This window comes from Perca fluviatilis, chromosome 20 (genome assembly GCF_010015445.1).
Source record: "Perca fluviatilis chromosome 20, GENO_Pfluv_1.0, whole genome shotgun sequence".
NCBI lineage: Eukaryota > Metazoa > Chordata > Actinopteri > Perciformes > Percidae > Perca > Perca fluviatilis.
In genome coordinates, this window is record NC_053131.1 from 27,917,733 (window position 1) to 27,940,685 (window position 22,953).

Sequence of the window (22,953 nt, forward strand, 5' to 3'; positions counted from 1 at the left end):
CATATAGCATAATATATTACAACTGGTAGCCTGCTGTAGGCTACAACTTTTCTTAGTCATCTCACTTGAAAGTTCAGTTCAGTGACTTTATTATCCCAGACGGGAAAGTTGATTTGCTGTCAGGAGCGCAAGATAAAAAAACACTATTACAAATAAACAATACAAAATCAAGAAGTACAAAAATGTTTGCTGTACATACAATATAGGACAACGAACGCCGTGCTTGAGCTATGTTACTGGTTACTGGTTACACGGCGTTCGTCGTTCAACTGGTTGTGACTGTTTTCCCAAAATGGCGCCTGCCTGTATACGTGAACGGTAATGTCTTTATAAACTATCTTCTTAATAAACTGTCTGTACACAAAGTTCTCAATGCTTCGGTTTACATGTAGGGACCCTCATTATGCTACCGTGGAAGTGTGGGGCTATTTTGAGCCTTGTTAGTGGTATAGAAATAGTGATTTCTTTTTACTTTATCTGTGCCCCGACGACTAGCGTTATAAGCTAATTAGCGGTTTGCGCTAAAACTGGTCACATTCGATTAGCATGAAAACATGAAAGAACAGTCGACTCGGTACACATGTGTTATTAATCCCTAGGTTCATTTAGCGCCGGATTTGTCATTTAAGCTGAGTTATTGCATATAGGGAACAAAGGAGTTTTTACTCCTATTGCTCTTGAACTGAGGAACTCTGAGTATACGGCATACCTGTCAAGTATCCCGTTTTGGCCGGGAAAGTCCCGTATTTTACTCTTCTTTCCCACCGTCCTCCCGTATTAGTATTTTCCCGTAAATCTCCCGTATTTTAACCTGCGTTATTAAAAAATAATTTAATAACCCGGACCTCGCGATAACTGCCACGTGCAGTAGCCTACTACAGGTACTGTAGGTGGCAGTTGTCGCGAGGTTAGTGTGTGAGGTCCATTTCCTCCTCCGGATTTGCATTTCTATTGGGTATTGTTTGGTGAGTTCCCACAGGTTGGTGTTAGAGATGGTGTTAGGCCAGTATATTCCTAGGAGGCGTCTGAGGCACCGGTTGGTGAAGGTCTGCAGCTTATTGAGTATGGTGGTGGTAATTCTCCAGGTTTCTGAGCCATAGAGTAGAGTGGTCTTTACGTTTGAGTTGAAGATTTGCAGTTTGGTCTTGAGTGACAAGAAAGGGTGTTTAGCATGGTACAAAAGATTGTTACAGAGAATAGGAGGACGTTAGACAACAGAACTGTTTACGCTCTACTCTCATGTAAAATTAACCGCTCTGGCCCCGCCCACAAATACACTCCTTCCAAAACAGTCTTGTGCAAAGTCTGCAACAAATTTGTACAATAACTCACTAAAGAAAAGTTATGTGAAATTAAAAGAAAAACTGTAAAAGAAAAGCAATATGAAATGAAAAGAATGTGTGGAATGAAAATAAAATGTAAATGTAAAGACAAGCAATGTTATAAATTGTAAATGTTTTCAGCATTCTGCATCAAGTGGTGATTTTAGCTTTCTTGTACACCTGTCTTAAAATGTAAGGGGGAGCTTGGTTGGGGTCGTGGGACTGCTCGCCGGAAAATTTCCCTTATTTTCAAATCCAAAACTTGACAGGTATGGTATACGGCCTGAGGGGAGTGTTTCAAACTCACAGTGAAGGGGGTGGTTTGTGCTGTCTAATGTAGACCTGGCCTTGCAGAGTACTTGCTGGTCAAAAATAGCTATCGGGGGGGGGGGGTAATTTAGGAAAGAGTGCTTTTAACTTTTACGCTCCTGACAGATGTACCTGGCGTCAGGATTTTCTCAAATTAAACTCGTTTCCATTGGGACGTTCAAGATGATGCTCGAAAATGTGTTACACAGGGACTGCTCTTGTTTTTAATAGCCCGCTTATTCACCTGCATCAGTGATTCTCATTTGATTTTATTGGTTATATGTACTGTAATTTTGCAATTGTTCCTTCATTCATTTTCTTTCTTTTTTTTTTTACATATTGTAATTTGGGTATTGTTTTATGATCAGATAATTTTTTATGATCATATTATTTAATTGTACTGTAATTTCTTTTTATTTGCGCTGTAATTAGGGCATCATTGGAGAAGAGATCTTGCTCTCAATGGCCCTCCCTGAATAAATAAAGATATAATTACATATCTTATGTGTTTTCTTGTCCCTGATGAGTCTAGGAGAATCATGGAAGATCCAAACCGCCCAAGTCATGCCTTTCCTCCCTGTTAAGGTCGGGAAGAAGGTATCGGATATACCAGGCCAGCACTGAGAGGCTCAGGAGGAGCTTCTACCCTCAAGGCAAGGCAGCTTTATTTGTATAGCACATTTCAGCAACAGGGCAATTCAAAGTGCTTTACATAAAAACAATTAAAAAATATGAGGCCAGTAGGATCCTAAACCAGGACGCTGCCTAAGACCCCCCCCACAAATTGAAGGAGCAGCTAATTGGATTACGTCACGATTTCATGTGATTCAATACATTTTATTGAAATCAATCGATTACATTATACCTAAATACACAGTCAGAGGACAGCAGTAAGAGGACTACAAAAAAAAACTATTATCATGATTAACTCATAGTCAACGTAATGTATTTCCTTTCTACTATACATATATTATCCACTAAATAGGAAATGATCTTTAGCACAAAAACAAACAAAAGCAACCCTCTATAGTAAATGAGCTGCAGTAATCTGACTGGTGGATTAGTAACTATGTGTCCTCAGGTTAACTCAGTACTGTAAGTAACATGAAGCCATGCCTGCAGTGAAACCTGTTCTCCACCAGAGGAGTATCTCACCCCACAATCCATCTCCCATCATCCCTCTACCCTCATATGAAACCTGGTTAAGATGCACAGCTGCAGGAATGCAAATGTAATGCAGCGTTATCTCACTTTGTTTGTTATGGTTAGATTCGATAGAGAAAAAACATACACCATTATCAATCAATTAATGTGTCAGACAATACATATGAGATATGTTTCTTAAGAAGCACAATTCTGAAATGTAGAAAATGTAAGGCAAGAGCTTATTGGTGGAATATTTCTGCCTAGTCCGAATCCTCTCCTGAGGGACAGGAGTACAAACCTGGGTGGGAATTTGTTAAGGAAATTATGATACATACTTTCTCTCTTGTTATTTATTGAACTGTTTGCACAGAATAATATTATAGTGATTACTATTCTCCTCTCTCTGTTCTATTAAACTATTTGCATAGTAAGAAACCATAACACTACTAGCCCCCACAAGATAACATGGAGTCATTGGCTATCTTGACTGGGGCCCGAGGACAGAACATGCGTCTCTCTAACCAGATAAAGGGGACGCCATCGAGTCTGACCAGATAGAGGAAAGGACATCTTAACTGACAAGATAGACAACTGACGACATCAAATTCTATTATGATTGTATTTCACACATAAATAAGCTACTGTTTGAGGCTTACATTAGTCACTTTCTGTACTTATGTTGTGAGGGCTGTAAACTGACCCTACTTGCAAGTAAACCAAAATTTGATATAACTTCAGTGTTTCCGTCTATCCTTTGATAATGTAAATTATTCTAACAGAATTACACTGAATAAAATAAACCTCATGTTGATGAGGGAATGTTGATAATAACGTATATTATGGTGTTAGTTTTATTCTCCCTTCAGAGAGTAATTCATTTTAGGTTCATGTTGCATTGCTTTTTGATGGACAAGTGTACTTTAATTCAAAAATAGCTGGAATATTCACACAAAGCAATTCAATTCAATTTTATTTATCAAATCATAACAAGAGTTATCTCAAGACACTTTACAGATAGAGTAGGTCTAGACCGCACTCTATAATTTACAAAGACCCAACAATTCCAGTAATTCAACTTACTTTACTTATTATATTACTTATTATAACTGTTAATAATGAAGCCTTAGTGGTCTTGTATTTTATGTGTGACAGCTAAGTAGGTTTCTCTATATGTTAGTTTACTTTAAGAGACATTAAGTTCAAATTGATGTCATAGAAACAATTACTTTGGTTGGATATGACTTAATATATAACACATAAAACAATCCATCCACAAGCCTCATAAATAAATAATGAATGTGCACTCAAAGAACACAATTTCCCACAAAACATTAGGGATTTATGAAAAGCACACTTCGTTCCATGATTCCCCTTTGTATTTGTGTTAATATGTTAATATGTTCTCTGGACCATCTTACATTTATAGTTTCTTAGTTTTTCCCTTCGACCCTTTTCTGAATTTGAAGTTGTTTTTATTACTATATAAAGACTGCCACTGGGATTGACACAGACGCAAGCTGCACCCATGTTCAGGTCCCTATCATGTCATTTGAACTAAAGTGAAATAAAACAATCTTTGTACGCCAATTAGTTCTGATGACAATGACAACATATTCCCAAACAACATTTTAATTAAATTTTGCTTAAACCAGTTGACAAACAGCAAGGCTGGAGCTTTCAGGGGCCGAGGTTCTTGGTTACACAGAAGTAAATGAAAGATGCTGCTAATTTATACGCCATACAAAACTGTATTTGTTGCAGAGACTATGTTATTTTTGCTAAACAGTGGCCATGATTATGGAAACATTTTAAATGTTAAAAACGTAGTGTAAGTAGAGAAAAGGTCAGTAAAATGACTCTGTAACATCTGTTATACAGCAATGTTTATCTTTAGTTGGCTAACATTAGCAACCACAAGCTACTGTCATGGCCACCAGTTTTAATTGTTTATTATTCGCATGGTGGAAATATTACAATACCCATGAGCCTTTGCCTCCATTGTCATGGAGAAGAAGCCAGTCAGAACGTATGCAAATTCAAAATGCTTTGTTGTTTTAGTTGAGAAAAAAACACATCATCATAGTTGCTGAATTCATCCAGAATTGAGCCAGACTTTTGATTTAACCTGCAGATTGGGTTTTTGGTTATCCCTTCAATGAAACACGTCACACAGTTTTAAGCTCTGTGATTGGTCACGTCATATTCTCTATGGGGAAAAATGAATGGGAATTTTACTGTTGGAACCACCTAACTCAGTTTCTTTATCAGACCAAAATAGACTTATGAGCCACTAAATAGAATTATGGCAACCGTTCCACTTTTATCAGGACTTGGGGATGGTGCATTTAAAGGTCCCATGGCATGAATATGTCACTTTATGAGGTTTTTTAACATTAATATGTGTTCCCCCAGCCTGCCTATGGTCCCCCAGTGGCTAGAAATGGCGATAGGTGTAAACTGAGCCCTGGGTGTCCTGCTCTGCTTTTGAGAAAATGAAAGCTCAGATGGACTGATCTGGAATCTTCTCCTTATGGGGTCATAAGGAGCAAGGTTACCTCCCCTTTCTCTGCTTTGCCCGCCCAGAGAATTTGGCCCACCCATGAGAGAGAGACATCATGGCTTTCAAACGAGCAAAGTGGCAGCTGGTCAAGGCCACACCCTCACCCTTCACATTGCCCCCCCTTCTCTCCTCCTCAATATCTACATACACAGAAATGGCACATCCTAAGGAAAGCTCATTGTGGGACTGGCTCTAGTGGCTGTAATTCTGTACCAAGGCTGAATTTCGGGAAAGAGACTTCAGATACAGTATTAGGGGACCACTGAGACCTATATAAAAGCATCCAAAGAGCACCATGTCATGGGACCTTTAATGATGCAAGAAAGATCCTGATTGTTCTTCTGAAGGAAAAATAAATTTGTCAACAGCTTCAGGAGAATACTAATCCTGATGTGAAAGCCATACAGTGTGGAAGCTACAACTTTTGTCCCCTCCAGGGAGACGTAATATTTTTCATGCCCTCTGCATTTAGCTACATCCAGGACCTGTACCGGTCCAGGGTCAGGAAAAGGGCAGCAAAAATCTCTGCAGACCCCTCACATCCTGGTCACAATCTGTCCACCCTCCTTCCCTCTGGTAGGCGATACAAGGCACTGTATCGCCTACCAAAACCAGCTGCTCTGTTGAACGCTCAGAAATAGCCCCCACCCTTACACTGAACAAAGTCAATCATCACTGTTCTGCTCATCTACCTCATGTATATTTCAATCTTACAATTACAATATTGTTATTAATATATTACCATTGCACTGAACTGCCTTGCACTATATATTTAAATCTTAAATCTCAGACATTGCACTATTCCTTCCCTCTCTTTAATTGTTATTGTATAATTTTTGTAAATTTGTAAATTATATTGTTATACTGTAACAGTATTTTTTTTATATTTCTTACTGTCTTTCTGTTTTTATTGTTAAAGATGCAATAGGTAAGACTTATAAAACTAAGATTCTGTCATATTTGCTGAAACTGACCCTATGTTTGAGTAGAACTACATTAAGCAGGTAATAAAAAAAAAAAATCTTGCTCCTCTGGCACCACCAACAGCCTGTAGTGTGATTTGCAAAAATCCACCGCTCTCTGGTCAGATGCACCAATCATGGCCAGGGGGGTGTCTAACTGCTTGTTAATCACTGCTCATGCACACACATTAATTCTCCCTCGAGGAGCTTAGGAGACAAATTCAAAGACAAATGTTCAAATTCTTTGGCTAAGTCCTGGATCTTCACGATCCTACCTACGGCACCTTTAAGTGAGCAAAGATTAACCGGAGTCAAATTCCTTGTTTGTTCATGCAAACCTGGCCAATAAAGCTGATTCTGATTCTGAATGGAAACAGTGTTCATCCTAAACACAGCAAACAAAGTACATTGTGAACTTTGGCACGATATCACTGCTTCCTGGCTTTAGCATTATAAGAACAGGAACGTTGTACCTTTTGTAGTTTACAATGTAATTACCTTTACATCTACACTCCCTCCAATACAAAATGTGGAACGGAATTTGGCACATTAATCATCGGAGGAAAACGAGTTAAATAATGATTTATTATTTTGGTTTATTTTTCTGTTAATGAGATGGGGCTAAAGTGATATTTATGGAATGAGTTCCTCTCATAATTGCCTACTCCACATTGTTATTGCATGTTTGCACAGCCTGTCAGGAGGTGAAATTAACATTTGCCTTGCTCTCCAGCTCTTCAGTGGATGTCACAGTTCCAAAATCTGCATTTGTTGTCTGGATCTGACTGGCTCACATCAGTTCACACAGGACAGCACCAACACTGGCAAAACAAACACAGTAGACACACAGACAATAACTACACACAAAAATAGACATTTAACTATAATATTATTTGTTTACAGATCTCTAAACAAGAGCCTTTCTACATTCTATAATTAACTTTTTTTTTTTTTTTTTACTGTTACCAACTTCATTATGATATGTTTTTCTCTTTCTTTTCTATTTTTCAGTATTTTGGTTTCTTTCTATTTTAATTGGATTATGCATTGGAGAGTGCCCATCACATCTTTTATTGATTATGTGTTTATTAATCTGTAGTATTTGTATATGTGTAAATCAATAAACTAAACTAAAGAGCCAGGCATTTCCCTCAGGAGTTGCTGGAGATAAAAACAGAGTGAATATTGGACACATTTCGTTCAAAGGTTGTTTTAGTCGTGCGAGAGAAAACTCAGATTGGACAGATAGTCGAGCTAGCTGTCTGGATTTACCCTGCAGAGATCTGAGGAGCCGTTAACCATTAGTCCTCATAAATCCACCAGTTTAAAATGCCAACACAAAGAAAGTGGAAGGAAACTGACATCGGCGAAAAGACATGCATCCGGCGGAATTTCCTGCGGCACCGGAGCAATCCCAGAAGTGGAACGTCTATAGACTAACACAACACTAAGACTGGTAACACGTTCACTGTTACAACTTTGAAAGGAAAATGAATAATAGATGAATTCCGGTTCATATTAGAACACAAATATTCCAAAGAATGTTAATAACCTCACAGCTAAGAAGCGTATTTGTTTCAGGTGCAGTATGTAACAGCACATTTCCACTAACCTCCATTGGCAGATTTATTAATTGGCTAGAACGTGCTTTACATCAAAAATAGAAATAACAATGTTCAGTCCATTTACCTGGATATTCATATTATTACCAACTGTATCCGTTTCAGATTGGTCTTTTTTAGTGTTATAATGTAACAAAGTACAAATACTGTACTTAAGTAGAATTTTCACATATCAGTACTTTACTTTGTTACTTATATTTCTGGAAACTTTTACTTTAAAAAAATACTAAATAAGATGTATATTACTGAGAAGGTGTGGAAACCCTGAATATTATGCTTCACTATAAGGAAGCCACAATAAAGTTCATAATCAAAGTTTTTATTTTTTTTTTACTTTTACTTCTAATAGTTCTAAAGTACATTTAATATCATAAAATTACATTTGATACTTAAGTACAGTAAATATCAGATACTCTAAGACTTTTACTCAAGTAATATTCTAAAATGTGACGTCAGCTTCTAACAATGTCATATTTTGGTAAGATACTTGCATTTTTACTCAAGTATTGCTTTCAAGTATATACAAGACTTTTCTAAAGATAATTTTTAGGCCTTTATTTTCCCAGGACAGATGAATACATGAAAGGGGAGACAGAGGGGTATAACATGCAGCAAAGGGCCTCAGGTCAGAGTCGAACCCACGGCCACTGCGTTGAGGGGTAAACCGCTATATATGTGCTGCTCTACCAACTGAGCTAACCCGGCCACAGTCTTCTCCATTTTTATGTGGTTGTAATGTAGCATTTAGCTACCGTTGCAGGAGATATCTGACTCAATAGTAAACCAAAGTATCACTATCTAAAACTCTCCCCATCTTGCTGAGCTGGCCCAGATTCCATTCATTACACACCATCTGAGACCAAAGCAAATACATACATCCGCAGTGTCTTTTTTTATCCCATTTACACAGCCTGACTCCTCCGGCTGGCTTACAGCTACTGAGCCCTGTGGTCCAGCGGGGCTGAGGAAAAACATGACCCACCAGCTGCCATGGACGCCTCTTATCAGGCCCTGTGTGTGCCCAGTGCTGGTCCTAACATGGCAGCTCCCTGATAATACCATCTGATAACTGTCTGTGTCAAATGGCCGTAACCTGAAGGTGAGCTCCAGCTGGGCTGCACTGATGCAGATGCAGAAACGCAAAAAAAAACAAGGCCTAATGGGAGGGGGGTGAGCATGGCGAGCATTCAGAGAGTTATTTGGCAACAGGGCTCGCTCAGACATCTCATCTGCATGCCTGCTTCACTGATTCATATCAGATAAAAGCATTTCTGTCCATAGAGCTCTGCCTCTATGGTTACATTGTGCAAAATAAATATACAGTTTTTTTTTTACTTTTTTGACAAACTGTTGCCATGCAAAGATGCTGTTAAAGCTATATAAATGTAGACATATTCACATATTGGGAGGAAGTCTCCAGTGCCTTATTATATCTAGGGGTGCAAGATATATCGACTCAATACCGTTATCGTAATATCACGTTGCGCAATATTATATCTAGGGGTGCAAGATATAGCGACTCAATATAGTTATATTATCGAATAGTGATATCTAAATATATATATATCAAAAGTATGCAATATTTTGTTTATATCGTGGAGCGCTACGTCCCGTCCGTTGGCTGTGTGGCTTAATTGTGTTTGATTTAGAGCCCGCTTGAAACGCTATAATGATCATGTTTCATTGGCCAGTTACCGTGCCACTTGCACGTTAGTGCACGTCAGCGCACGGGTCCACTACGTGACAAACCCTATGGAGTGCACCATGTGTGTGCATATTTCAACACAGGGACAGTGTAAGTGAAGAAATAGATAGACAACTAAACGGAACGAATCAGAGAAGCGAAAAAAAAAGTTGTGTCCTGTTCTCTTTATACTGTATATTTTATACTGTCCAACCAGTAAAACATGTCCTGTTCTGTAGACATGGTCCTTATTTATGTATTCATGTTGGACCGGTCCATTATGACAGTCAGTTGAAATAAACCTTGTGTTGTAAGAAAACTTGTTTAATTTGTTATGAATCTATTTTGATGCGTTTTCTCAAAACCTTTGTAATTTTACATATGTTTAGAAATATCGAAATTAATATCGGTATCGCAATGTTCATAATCGATATCGCAATATAACATTTTGTCAATATCGTGCAACCCTACACCAATGGTAAAGTTTGTTGACAAGCAATTTATAGATTCAACCCTGTTATCTGTAAATATATCAAGATCTCCCAAACTGAAGTTCCATTTTTGCTCTATTGGAAACAGTGTTAAAACTAAAACTGTGACAAAACATATTTGTTTTTTGTCACAACGAGAACTACACCAAAATAAGACTAAAACAACAAAATAAAAAGTAAGACCAGCATCCATGCGCAGAATCCCACACTGTAGCTCCTAATTAGTAAAACCGTGTGCTCCGCCGCTCAACATATCTCTTGTTATAAGGGAGTTAGACAAGCAGCAACAAAACAGCTGGGACAAACCACGAAAATATGTTCATATTTCACTAGGTTATCAGACGAGAACAACACCCGTAACCATAGTAACTGTACAAAGCTAAAATGGCAAAAGCTGAAGCCTCAAAATGCTTAGAAGCAGATATCTTTGTCTGTAATGTCCCTTCTGTACTTTTTGCATCTGTCTTTATGTAGGCCTATAAAAGCACATTATATTACATGTTCTTTTTAATTCGCTATATAATGCAATATACTATTAAAAAACAGACTTCATAGCAAAAGAGGTGTTAGTGGTTTGATGCATACAAAGCAGCACGTCTGCAGAAAATCAGACTAGCAATGTTTATTTCCGAAATCAAGCAATAATATTGAAAATGTAGGTAGAAGTAGTTGAAAGTGATCTATGAGGCTTTTTCATTAGCACATATGAGTAAATGAGGAGGAAGTGAAATGTTGAAACATTTCTGAAGGATTTATCCTACTATATAATCCATAGAAAAAGAACAATAAGACAGGAAAAAAATTAAAAAAAAAAAATAAAAAATATTTTTTTTTTTTTTTTTTTTTTTTTTTTTTTTTTTTTTTTTTTTTTGTTTGGGGGGGGGGGGGGGGGAAGGGGGGGGAGTGGGGTGTGTTCATGTTGCGAATTGTATGTTTTGTACGTTGTTAAAAAATAAAAATTGTTAATCACCAAAAAAAAAAAAAGCAGCTAAAGACGCATCTTTTTAGTCAGCCGTTCGTTTAGCCACATTGTTGACTGTATTACTATGTAGCTTATGCTTTTGTGTTTTACAATGATTTACTGTGATGTATTGTGCTTTTTAATTTCAGTTTATTTTAATGTATTTATTTATTTGGCCTGTGAAGCACTTTGTGATTGTCTGTGATATAAATAAACTTGACTAACTTACCAACATGTCTTTTCAAAGTATGTCAGTCTTGTTCTTCCATTATATTAATATGCCATATGCGAAAGTGTTAGCAAGAGGAATCGCCACACTTGCATAAACCAGTCTTTCATCTACTGTAGATCAGCTGCTTCTTGTTTTGCTATCTGCCTGCCCTCCGGCCCTGACACTCTTTGATCTCTTACCATGGAGCTCACACTGAGTCTCATGAAGTGCATTTTCGCTGATTGCTTGCATAGCAACATTTAGACTGGTTTGCCCCATGTGTTGATATTTATGTAAATGACTTGATCATTAGATTATCTTCCTGCAAGCATGAGGTATCAGAGACAGGCAGCGGTGAGAGCTTTTTGTTCCGAGGTACTCTACAAAATGATTAGGGTTGCAGAGGAAGTATAAAGGAAAAGGTGGGGTTATGTTTTTTTCTTTTTGTTGAAGGGAGGATAGTCTGGCTTTTTCAAAGAACAGAGGAGGTTTTTTTTTTCCTCACCCCAAATTTATATTTCAGCCTTCCCTAGGAAGGATCAAATAGTCACAAGTTATGGCCTCTAGTGTGTGCTGTGGCCTTTATTCATTATTAGCTAACACGACCAATATGTCAGTTTTTTTTTAGATATTAATGGTTAAATGCTACCTTTATCTCTCTGCATATGTATGTGTCATTTAGAGTTGGCTAACTCCAATTACAATACACATATTGGTAGCTATTATGCAACTTATTTCATTAATATATTTAAGTTTAAATGAGAATATACTATGGTAAATATTAAGATATTGTGGAGAATGTGTTGCAGTGGGTTTTTTTTTTTTTAAAAGTCAAATAATATGAAATATGTTATCTTAGGGGAGCTCAAATAATGTCCAAAGAAAAACTAAGGGTGCAACATCTTAGAGATGGTTCGGGACATTAGTTACAGAAAACAAAATACAGAGCAACATACAGGGTTATTCTGACTGACTACATTTTATTTTTAAATTTATGTCTATTGTGTTGTTGTTATTATTTTATATTTATTTTCTCTGATGATCTTTAGTGTTTTTGCTTTTCTCACCATTTCTTTTTTTAAATGTGTCTGAATTAGAGGACTATATCCAATAAATACAAATTGTTTGTCTTTTTTTATAATCAAAAATGCTACAACAAATAAAAACTTTAATCTCAAAACATTGAAAACTGATTTTGAAATTGAGACCATGATATGAGTGTGATTCTAAAACCTATTTTTACTCCTCTGCAGTTGTAAAAGTTACATGAAAGACCCTACAATTGTTGAACACTCAAAGCTGGAATATTACATTGCATTACATTTTGTGTTACAGCATGTTTGTGTAAAAAGCCAATCATGTGTCATTATCATGAGAGAGATTTGTACGCTGTGCTCTAATATGTACTGTATGCACTCAGAGAGCATTGGGAATCATACAGGTTCTGGTAAAGAAAAGAATGCTGTGAACATTCAGCAGCCAGACAACTGTAAACACACGTATACACACGTATACACACACACACACACACACACACACACACACAGTGTTGACTAGATTGTGGCTGAATACTGTTATTCCAGTTATGAGAGGCTGCTGCAATTAAATATCAATCTGACCCCAGGAAGCTTCTTAATAGCTTATTGAATATGTGACTTCTTTTTTTTTAAATTGATGATAGTAAGTTACACAGGTTTGTTGGTCTGCTATATACTGAGCCACTGTCGAATTCCACGGGTCATTTGCATATAGATAGCACAATCAAAGCTCTGCAATGACATGAGAGTTAACATTTTTAGATTGCTTAAGTGTCAAAGTGATGATTGGATGAAAACTGATGATTAACAGGAACAAGTTCAATCAGTTGCCTGTACAATAACACGCAACAATGAAAATAAATACTAGGGAAAGGAAAGGGAAGGGCAAACAGGTCAGCTTTATTGGTATTCAGAGCAGGGAGAATGCGGAATGTGTAGGGAATAGATCTCTAAGCTTAAAGATGCCCTAACATCCTTAAAAACAAATTGTGTGTGTATGTTGTATGGGCTATTAGTTCAGAGCGTGTGCATACATCTCTGGGCTTTGTACTCACTCACTGCATGAAGGCTGGGGTCCCAGCACAGCGCTGGCATGCTCTGCATTTCAATAATACCATTAGCATTCAAGGTCTGTAAACTCTGCTGGACTAAAAATACTGGGAAACTGCAGCAGGGAAATGGGTGTAGTAATTCCCCTGTGCACCGGGTGGCAGTGTTAGCAAAGAGATTCTTGTCAGGTTCTTACACTTCTTTAATTGTTGGTGAATATTTCCAGGAAAGTATAGTTCACAATTGTGTCTGCTAACTCATTTTGCTGCAAGTTGATGCACATATCAACCTGCCTTATATAAGGATATAAAAAGAAAACCTGAGATCGGCATTTTCCAGGTGTAAATCGCCAGATGTTATAATTTTCACATTCTTTATAACACCTTCACTGATCCATCTACCACATTTTCTTATGTGCAGTCAGCAGGCAGTAAATCAAAGTAACTAGCATGTGCAATACCATTACACCTTTACTCGAGAGCACAAATTGAGTTCTTGTGAGAGACTGCTTTGTCCAATAATGCAGTTGAGAGCGTCTCCGCGGTTCTTCCGACATGGCGTTGCCTTTGTGAAAGGTCAGGTAAGCAGCTGTGACATTGTTCTACTCCCCAAATGTCACAATGTCCCAGGGGTCCACGTGACTGACAGGGGACCTTATCTGGTGGGATAACACCACAACTGGTTGATGACCACGCGAGGGTCACTGGTGGGGTAGTCTCGCTTTGCCAGACCTTCCTCCACAGCGCTGCGGAGGAGGGTCTGGCTAGTCCACACAGCATTACGGGATGGGAGAAAAACGTGCTCTGGTTTATTGGCATTTCTTTAAACCAATCACAATCGTCATGGGTGGCGCTAAGCTCCGCACGGAGCCGCTGCCAAATAGCCTCGGGAAGGAACTTGTCTTGGTGGAACAAAATTAGTTTTAGTCGTGCGAGAGAAAACTCAGATTGGACAGATAGTCTAGCTAACTGTCTGGATTTACCCTGCAGAGATCTGAAGAACAGTTAACCATAGTCCTTGTAAATAGACAGGAGTTTAAAATGCCAACACAAAGAAAGCGGAAAGAAACGGACATCGGCGAAAAAACATGCATCTGGCGGAATTTCTTGCGGCACCGGAGCAATCCCGGAAGTGGAAGGCCATAGATATAGACTAGATAAAAGTGAAGGGTTTACCAAAGCTATTTCAGTCTCCACCAAAGTTGTGGACTGACAGACTGACCAAATAAGCAGACAACTCGAAAACAAACACCAAGGATATACTGGTTTGTTAGCAAAAAACAACAACTTTAACATATATTGCCTATAGGACAGTCAGAGTTATGAACTATTTTAATTAATGTTTTCCAACTATACCGAAACACACTTTAACAGCTGTAATACAATTTAACTTAGCACAAATATTAACTTTTTATTCAATGTAATGTGATCCAAAGAGTTAGTCTTTGCGGAACTGCTGCTGCTGCTGCTGCAAGGATTTCATTATTTGGGGTTTGAATGGAGAGTTTTAATGGACTCTGGTATACAGCTATATAGTCGTATAAGGTTGAGGTCTACTGTACAGTTCTGGGGAAACATGAACTTGAAGGTTTTTGTGCACAGAAATGATGAAATATAATATAGTAGCAAAATAGAAGAACTAATGGCAGCTTCAATACAAAATTAACAGTAAATGTACTAGCCTTCATAGTCCTTGATTGAACCTGATAACACATTAAGGATTAAGGAACAATTGATTCACGCAGAGCTGGATTACCAGCGTGTTCTCGCCCTCCTTCAGCTTGTCTCTTCAGTCTTGCAGTAGCTGTTGACCCTGGTTGCTTCTTCTGTTTCCTCTCACCTGTATAGTGTCACCATTAAAACAATGTTTCAGTATACAATACGTGACTTCCTCTCCCTCTCTGCCCTGTGCACTCTACACGTTCATTTGAATCATGTCTGAATCACAACTGAATACCTGATGAGTAGGTAAAAGAGAAATATAAAAAAGGAAAAAGGAAATTAGAAAGAAACTATAAGGGCGCTCTCCGAGCGCCGACCTTGTTAATGCAGTCTAAATGTTCCCAGTGTGGAACCTATGTTCCTATTATTCCGACACCGCTGAATGCAGCACAAACGCCCTATCTCGCAATGAAGACAAAAAGTAAAAAAAAGAGTGTACAGTATCCGCCCCGTGATTCAGATCTGCTCCAAAATGTATTGGGTTCTTCCTTGGCCCATAATACACCCTTCCACTTAGTTTCATTAAATTAGGCAAGTAGGTTTTCTGTAATCCTGCTGACAGACAAACAAACTAACCAACAAACAAACGGACCAACCGAAACAGGGCTTGGGCTGAAGCAGTCAAGCTTTAGCTGTGTGGCTCACCTCTAGCCTCGGGTTATTTAATTAATATAAAGCTGTTGGAAAGTACACGGCATTTTATTGTCGTGTGTCTCCTCTGTGTGATATGAAGGAGGATACCTGCAAGGCACACAGAGCTTTCAGATTCTTTGACTCCATACTGTAAATCTGGACAATATGTCAAGAGTGTTGATCCTGTCTTTTCTGTTACTAATCATATGATATTCAAATAGCAGATGTTGGGTTCTTATACTCACATTTTTTTAAGCTGCATTAATGGATTTATTTTGGCCTCTACGCTAAGAGTGCCCCTTATGGCACATCAGATTTGGTGTGATGAAATCACAGTTCAAGAATAACCGATCAGATAAATGCTCATTTTTGCTCATGATTAAAATATAAGCTAAAACTAAACTAAGAAAATGAGCAACTGTCCTGATCTGAAATGTTTTCTGAGAGCTCATACCAGTATTATTGACCATTTTGCCTCCTTCTTATGGTTGGTGATAGTTTATATCCACAACGTTCCACTTCCGGGATTGGTACATAGTTAAGTTGGAAATTCCGCCGGATGTCCCTCTTTTTTCCGCCGGATGCATGTTTTTTCGCCAATGTCCGTTACCTTCCGCTTTCTTTGTGTTGTAATTTTAAACTCCAGTGGATTTCTGAGGACTATGGTTAACTGCTCCTCAGATCTCTGCAGGGTAAATCCAGACCGCTAGCTAGACTATCTGTCCAATCTGAGTTTTCTGTTGCACGACTAAAACAACTTATAAAACGTACATGTTCCACCAAAACAAGTTCCATCCCGAGGCTATTTTGTAGCGGCACCGTGGCTCCATCCGGTGCTTAGCGCCGCCCATGACGATTGTGATTGGTTTAAAGAAATGCCAATAAACATTTTTGTGCTTTATACCGCATTTTGAAGCTGAAACAGCCAATCCTTTTGATATACAGTACATCATGAAGAAAAGATGGCACTAAAACACCTATTTGCAGATGGGCACAGATGAACCAGTAGTTATTTCTATGACATGCTTTTCTTGTTTGCAGACTAAACATTCCCCCGCCTGTGGGATTTTCAATCAGATTCGGGTAATATTATATAAGTAAATTATTATTATTGAATGACATCAAGGATAAATAGCAAAGATTTACATGAATTAGAATAGTAGTATTATTAATGATCCTACACTACTTCCTCACAACTCTTCAGTTAAAGACATGTTTAATGATGATTCAAATCAAGAACAGCAGTGAGTGCATTACTACACTTGAGCCAGTGTGTAAATGTGAAATATATTATCGGGACCATGAATGAACTGAATACATTTTCTGTTGGTAAAGGCTCAGTAAAAACAGGTTTAAAACTAAGCGCCAACCTCCGGCGCTGAACAATGAAGCCAATGCGGAAGTGTCAAAAATGCCCCATAGACCTCCATGTTAAAATGCCCAACTTGGCTCTTCAGAAGCCTACGGCTGATGTCACAGAGACTATGTCCATACATACGGTTTGAACCCAAAAACTCAGAACAGGCCAGTAAAATAAAGTTCACTTTTAGTCGAGTTTGAAATCAGGCAAAAAGCAGGCAGGGGAAGTGAGGCAAACTTATTCAATAGGGATCAGGCTAGAGAGCAGGAGTCCAAAAGGCAGGCAGGGGTCCTAATAGGCCAAACTCAGACAGGCGGGGGGGGGGAGCGGGGTGTTGTGGGTGGGGGGGGGGGGGGGGGGGGGGGGGGGGGGGGGGGGGGGGGTTTTTGGGGGGGGGGGGGGGCTGGAAGAAAAGAAAAAGGAAGAAAAAAAAAAGAATATTTTTAATTTTTCTCTTTTGCTTGAAGTATCTTTGGGGGGGGGGGGGGGGGGGTTGATGTGGGGGGGAGGGGGGGAATGGGGGGTTTGTTGTATAAATATTAATTTTATTTTTTTTTTTTTTTTTTAACCGGGCCGACAGTGCCACTGTGCTGCTGCGAAATAGCCTCGGGAAGGAACATGTGCACGTCAAAAGTTGTTTTAGTCGTGCGATAGAAAACTCAGATTGGACAGATAGTCTAGCTAGCTGTCTGGATTTACCCTGCAGAGATCTGAGGAGAAGTTAACCACAGTCCTTAGAAATCGAACGAAGTTTAAAATTCCAACACAAAGAAAGCAGAAGGTAACGGACATCCGGGCAAAAAGAGCGGGATCCGGCAGAATTTCCGGCAGCACCGGCGCAATCCCGGAAGTGGAACATCGTTGATATACAGTACACTACCAATCACTTACCAGCGATTAGACGTGTCAATCTGTTTTGAGGCGGTGTGAGAGTCCAGTACAGTAAACAGGATACATCCCTGTCTCTATCGCTGACACAAGGAAGTTAAAAAAACACAACTATGAGGGTAAAAAACGAAACATAAGCACTTTACTGCCCAAGAGTTTGTGTTTTTGTGTTTTCTGGAACAACAAAGCACAGTCCCTCGTCTATTTTATTTCTCTCTTTCCCCGTGAAATGAAGCTGCCTTCAAGTGGTATCGTGACTTTACAACATTATAACAACATTTGTAGCTTAGAAAAGACGAAAAAACCATAATAGGTGCTCTTTAATCACAAATGATCCTCGTCAAAGAGATGATTCACATTTTACATAATCAGAGTTCTGGTTCCTGTTCAGCGTGCTCTTTCTGTGCCCTGTGATCCACCCATAATCCCTCAGTTTGAGGCAGCCTCCCTAGACTGTATCTCTAGGTACCTTCAACAAATTAGTACTTGCCACTAAACCAACCTGCTGGCTATTCTACACGCTCAATGCCAAGCTCATTATGGACCCCCTCTGTTCACTCTCATTAATACTTTCTCCTCTGGTATTGTGCCCTCAGCCTGTTAAAGGACCAAAGATTAAAACCCTGCTCATCCTTGTTCCTGAAATCCTTAACAATCACAGGCCCATTTCAAATCTCCCTTCATCTCTTAAGTGCTGGAAGACACTCACTTAACTGATGCTCTATCCAGCAAAAGAGGGTCTTCTATAGACAAGGTTGTGTGTGCATTATCCGATTGATGTCGAAATGAAGCTTCATGAAGCATTTTCTTTATTTTCTGAGCTCAATAGAGGGCGCTCTCTGTTCAACAAAGGGTTGAAAGCACACTGAATTGCCATTCCTTGAGACTTGTTTTTTAAACCAAGGCACCATCTGGCTAGGTCAACAAATGAAACTAATGGTTCATAAAGCTTGATTTGGACATCACTACCGATTACCACACAAAAGTTTAGAATTGTATTTGTAGTCATAAATCGGATAGCGTTTATTTTTTTTCTCTGATTATTGCAGACACGTTGTGAAGGAAAGCACAGCTGCAACATATCAGATAACCAAAAAAGTGACAAAAAGGCAAAACAAATGGGCAAAACAAAAGACAAAAGACTTACCTCCCTAACTAACAAAAACATGAGAAAACAAGCTCAACACATCTGGAGGTCCACCCTTACTAAACAAACGAAAATCAATATCCAATCTAAACCAAAAAGCACAAAAGGAGTGGCCGGTTGGGAGATTAGGAGGATGAGGAAGTGCCTGCTGCCCACCAGACGCCGCCATCTTGGCTCCTTATAAACGGGTTGCTTCCCCAGCTGCAGCCAATCACAGGGTCGGGCCTGAACTCCTCCTCCAATCCACGGATGGCTATGGCACACCTTCATTTGCATATATAATTAGAACAAAAGAGAAAAACACAGGGCACCCACAGCACACACACAGCAGACCATACACAAATATGACCACAGTCATAACAGTAGTCAGAGATTTGGATGTTAGTATCGGCTTGTTATGTTAGTAGCGGCTAATGTAGCCTGGACCCGGTAGCCTATGGCCTTAAGCAGAGATGAGGAGAGGGCTACAGAGGTAGCTCACTTCTTTCTAACTCCACACCCCCAGATTTTTTCAAACTTGTCAAATCCAACAGAAGCTGACACAGGTGACATCATTTGAGGCATTGACTTTACACAGCTCCCTCTGGAGCCCCCCAAAAAAAACACATATGCAGTAGCACTCCTGTAACACCTGTAAACAGACTCTGGTGTGTACAATCAGTGCAGTTCTTTGGTCTTTTGAAACAAATATGTTTGCATGAGGCCCAATGTGACAGAGGAGAACTGACATCACCCTATTTTAATAGTGGCGGTAAAGTAAATCAGTCTTTGCACATTATGGTGCACTCATGTTAGGATGCCATTAAGTCATTAATGCAATCAATACAACACCAAATACCACAGTTGTAATAATTAGTAATGGGTCTCCTATTTTTGAGACTAAGACACAGAAAGCTGTTGATTACACTTCCCTCAGGATTAAATTTTTTAGGTTTTCTTTCACATTCCTAAGTTGGAGAAAATTTAAAGCATGTCTCTGTGGAAGTTATGAACTTGTGTGCATTTTCACCGGTGTGTCCTCAGCCCTGGAACAGCAGAAAACAAAAAGGAATAACAGAGGATGGCGTAGCCTTCCCCAGGGCACCACTCTGTGCAACACACACATAATCTAACTGTGAGTTTGAATGCTCTATTTGACTCCAAGCCAAAACATATGATGTGTTTTGCAAATAAATTGACACCCACTTGTCAAATGCATGCCTGGAAGACATGACTGTTCGCTGTTTGTTTTCTGTCCGTGGAGATGTTGCTTGTGTTGGCGCAGCTGACTTTGAGAAAGTGGTGACTCGCGGACAAAAGAATGCTTCAAATGGGCCATGAAGAGATGAATTAATTCAGCGAGCCTTCAGAGGATTCTGCTTTAAATCAAAGAGTAAATGAGAACAAATGTGATTAACGTTTCATTTCATCTACAGTCTAAACATTAACATATTGAGTGTGTAAGTAGTAGGAGAATGAGATCAGGTCACAATATGAAAACGCGCCCTGTCAAAAGCATCACTTTTTCATTTTTGACATAAAAACAAACAAACTGGATAATTCAAACTGGTATACTATCGGTATAGGTGTACTATAGGTTTACAGTTGCAGTCTCGCATTGGCAGACCTTCCTCCACAGCGCTGGGGAGGAGGGTCTGGCTAGTCCACACAGCATTCCGGGATCGGAGAAAAACGTGCTCTGGTTTATTGGCATTTCTTTAAACCAATCACAATCGTCTTGAGCGGCGCTAAGCACCACGGGAAGGAACTTGTTTTGATGTAACATGCACATTCAAAGGTTGTTTTAGTGGGACAGAGAACTCAGATTGGACAGATAGTCTAGCTAGCTGTCTGGATTTACCCTGCAGAGATCTGAAGAGCAGTTAAAGTGCCCATATTATGAAAAAAATCCCTTTTTCTGGGATTTGGGGTGTTATTTTGTGTCTCTGGTGCTTCCACACGCATACAAACTTTGAAAAAAAAACCATCCATGCTGTTTTGAGTGAGATACGGTTTCTGAATGCGTCCTGCCTTCAGTTTCCAGTGAGCTTTTCAAAATCGGCACGGTTTTCTACGTCACTCGCCGAAATGAGGGGCCTAGGGGGCTAGCCTTTAGCATGCTAGCATTGTATATACAACATTGCACTGTTCTGCAGGTATTCCACGCAAAGTTGGAAGTGCGCCCTCATTTAGAAGAAGTCTCCCGGCTAACCCTGCCTCGTACAGGCCGAAGTTGGAGAAACAGCTAGCTAGCTCATGTAATCCTTACCCCTTACTGTGCATGTGCGACTGACAACAGAGATGTTACAGAAGTTGAAAGGTCTCGCTCTGTAGCTAAAACAGAGACCTGACACAGGATGAAAAGTAGTACAACAAAAAATATGGTGTTTTTTGAAAATTAAACCATGTAAACCTATTCTGATACAATCTCAAATTACAATTATGAACCTGAAAATTAGCATAATATGGCCTCACCTCCCCTGCCACCAACATAGTCCTCATAAATCGACTGGAGTTTAGAATGCCAACACAAAGAAAGCAGAAGGTGCGGGACACCCGGCAAAATTTCCGGCTGAATTTCCGGCGGTACCGGAACAATCCGGGAAGTGGAACGTTGTCGATATAGACTACAGTTGTTGATCTTTCAGGTACAGTAGATCAGCAGCAGCTCACACAGTTGACAGCAGAGAGCCCAGCCTGAGATGTCAGATAATCCCACAGCAATTATGGACTGTATTAGTTACAGATAACATGCTTCATTTTCTCAGTTTTGGCACCGTGTACGCATGGCTGTGAAAAGGACTGGCAAGCTCTGAAGGCAGGAGCTGCCAAATGACTCCCAAAGTGACCTCACTATGTGAGACAGACTGCAAACTGCTGCCAAACCCAGAGGTAGGGTCTTCAAGAAGATGAGGGGCGGCAGCAATAGAGGCATCAGCAGCTATAAACAAATAACAGGCTTATAGATAATTTCCTGGATACAGAACATGCTTTAATGAGAGTTTGAATTCATCATATTTCTCAAGAGACATACAAATCTTTCTGTTGGCAGAAAAAACTACAGCCATGCAATGAATTATAATTCCTGTCCGTCGAGAGCAACGGAGGAAGTTGGATGACTATAAAGTCCACAGAGGGAAGAAGTCGTGGTGAATGTCTAAGTCAACAAAACGAGGGACTTTACATCTAACCATAAGTCTATGGTTGTTCCCTAACCTTATTCAAGTGGTTATTATTGTAAACATGATTGCAAAGTTCCAAAGTGGTCATTTTCAGCCAAACTATGATATCTTTGTAATCTTAAAAAAGTACTTATTTAAACCCAAACACTGCTCTCTCCCTGAACCTAACCAAGTTGTTTTTGCTCTTAAACCCAACCAAACCTCAACCGTGTTGTCACATTATAAAACAAATGTATTTTTTCAACAGTGTCGTAACAGTTTTGGAAGGCACAGATAAATTATGTCCTGCCGACAGGGGCGTGAGAGCAGAAAACACTTCCGTGTCGCTCTGGATGGCAAGGACAACAACGTATTTTGTCATTTAATTTGGAATACTTGTCGTTAAAGAGTCAATCTCGGAAGCCATCGGCTATCGGGAGCAACGGCAATATTTCCAGTGTAGCCAGTGGATTTCTGGGCCTAGTCTTCCTCTTCCGTGCGCTGGTCATTGCAAGTCAATAGTTTTTGTAGCTGTTTTAGGTCCAGATGACATTACAGCTAATCTCTATAAATCTCTATATGAACGCTGATAAAAAAAAGAAACTAATAACTAAATCGTTGTCAGACAATAGCCGATGGGTTCTGAGTTTGCATTACGGCCAATGCGTTCCGCTTCTTTAAGTCTCCACACGGACTGCTCACCTGCATG

The 22,953-nt window shown here is 39.4% G+C and overlaps 1 long non-coding RNA gene across 1 annotated transcript; it reads right to left on the reverse strand.

Moving 5' to 3' along the window:
* Nucleotides 1-6,875: 6,875 nt before the first annotated feature.
* LOC120549842 lies at nt 6,876-20,447 on the reverse strand. The gene is made up of 2 exons (XR_005637444.1): nt 20,290-20,447; nt 6,876-7,120 (listed from the first exon to the last, which is right to left on the reverse strand). It is a non-coding gene; the product is annotated as an uncharacterized LOC120549842 (long non-coding RNA).
* Nucleotides 20,448-22,953: the final 2,506 nt, after the last annotated feature.